Source organism: Arachis stenosperma, chromosome 9 (assembly GCF_014773155.1).
Source record: "Arachis stenosperma cultivar V10309 chromosome 9, arast.V10309.gnm1.PFL2, whole genome shotgun sequence".
Classification (NCBI taxonomy): Eukaryota; Viridiplantae; Streptophyta; class Magnoliopsida; order Fabales; family Fabaceae; genus Arachis; species Arachis stenosperma.
In genome coordinates, this window is record NC_080385.1 from 135,140,449 (window position 1) to 135,142,457 (window position 2,009).

Sequence of the window (2,009 nt, forward strand, 5' to 3'; positions counted from 1 at the left end):
TTTTTTTTATCACATCTTTTTCAAAACAGTTTTTAATCATATCTTTTTGATTTCTAATTTCAAAATCTTTTTCAAAAATTACTTGATTTCTTTCCCACTCTTGGTTTTCGAAAATTAATTCAAGTTTTTCAAAATGTTTTCAAAATCTTTCACTTAATTTTCGAAAATTCTCTTCCCCTCTTCTCACATCCTTCTATTTATGGAGTACCACTCCTTCTCAATGCACAATTCGAACTCTATTTGACTAAGTTCGAATTCTTCTACCTGTTCCTTCTAATTTTCTTTTCCTCTGACACCTCAAGGAATCTCTATACTGTGACATAGAGGATTCCACATTTTCTTGTTCTCTTCTCTTTCATATGAGCAGGAGCAAAGACAAAGGCATTCTTGTTGAAGCTAACCCTGAACCTGAAAGGACCTTGAAGCGAAAGCTAAGAGAAGCTAAGGCACAACTCTCTGTAGAGGACCTAACAGAAATCTTCAAAGAAGAAGAACCCATGGCAGCCGAAAACAACAACAATGCAAGGAAGGTGCTGGGTGACTTTACTGCACCTACTCCCGACTTCTATGGGAGAAGCATCTCTATCCCTGCCATTGGAGCAAACAACTTTGAGCTTAAGCCTCAATTAGTTTCTCTAATGCAACAGAATTGCAAGTTCCATGGACTTCCATTGGAAGATACTCATCAGTTCTTAGCTGAATTCTTGCAAATCTGTGACACTGTCAAGACTAATGGGGTTGACCCTGAGGTCTACAGACTTATGCTATTCCCTTTTGCTGTAAGAGACAGAGCTAGGATATGGTTGGACTCACAACCTAAAGAAAGCCTGGACTCATGGGAAAAGCTAGTCAATGCCTTCTTGGCAAAGTTCTTTCCACCTCAAAAATTGAGTAAGCTTAGAGTGGAAGTCCAAACCTTCAGACAGAAGGATGGAGAATCCCTCTATGAAGCTTGGGAAAGATACAAACAACTGATCAGAAAATGTCCTTCTGACATGCTTTCTGAATGGAGCATCATAGGTATTTTCTATGATGGTCTCTCTGAACTATCCAGATGTCTTTGGATAGCTCTGCTGGAGGATCTCTTCATCTGAAGAAGACGCCTACAGAAGCTCAAGAGCTAATTGAAATGGTTGCAAATAACCAATTCATGTACACTTCTGAAAGGAATCCTGTGAACAATGGGACTAATCAGAAGAAAGGAGTTCTTGAGATTGATACTCTGAATGCCATTCTGGCTCAGAACAAGATATTGACTCAACAAGTCAATTTGATTTCTCAAAGTCTGTCTGGAATGCAAAATGCACCAAGCAGTACTAAGGATGCTTCATCTGAAGAAGAAGCTTATGATCCTGAGAACCCTTCAATGGAAGAGGTGAATTACCTAGGAGAACCCTATGGAAACACCTATAATTCTTCATGGAGAAATCACCCAAATTTCTCATGGAAGAATCAAGAGAGACCTCAACAAGGTTTCAACAACAATAATGGTGGAAGAAACAGGTTTAGCAATGGCAAGCCTTTTCCATCATCTTCTCAGCAACAGACAGAGAATTCTAAGCAGAACCCCTCTAACTTAGCAACCATGGTCTCTGATCTAATCAAAACCACTCAAAGTTTCATGACTGAAACAAGGTCCTCCATTAGAAATTTGGAGGCACAAGTGGGACAGCCGAGCAAGAAAGTTACTGAACTCCCTCCAAGTACTCTTCCAAGCAACACAGAAGAAAATCCAAAAGGAGAGTGCAAGGCCATCAACATGGCCGAATTTGGAGAGGAAGGAGAGGAAGTGAACGCCACTGAGGAAGACCTCAGTGGGCGTGCACTGACCTCCACTGAGTTCCCAAATGAGGAACCATGGGAATCTGAGGCTCAAAATGAGACCATAGAGATTCCATTGGATTTACTTCTGCCATTCATGAGCTCTGATGAGTATTCTTCCTCTGAAGAGGATGAGAATGTTACTGAAGAGCAAGTTGCTAAATACCTTGGAGCAATCATTAAGCTAA

General features: G+C 40.4%; 1 non-coding gene across 1 annotated transcript; it reads right to left on the reverse strand.

Annotated features, from left to right (window-relative positions):
- Positions 1 to 893: 893 nt before the first annotated feature.
- Positions 894 to 1,001, reverse strand: LOC130952772 (small nucleolar RNA R71). The gene has a single exon (XR_009074949.1). It is a non-coding gene; the product is annotated as a small nucleolar RNA R71 (small nucleolar RNA).
- Between the last annotated feature and the right edge of the window lie 1,008 nt (positions 1,002 to 2,009).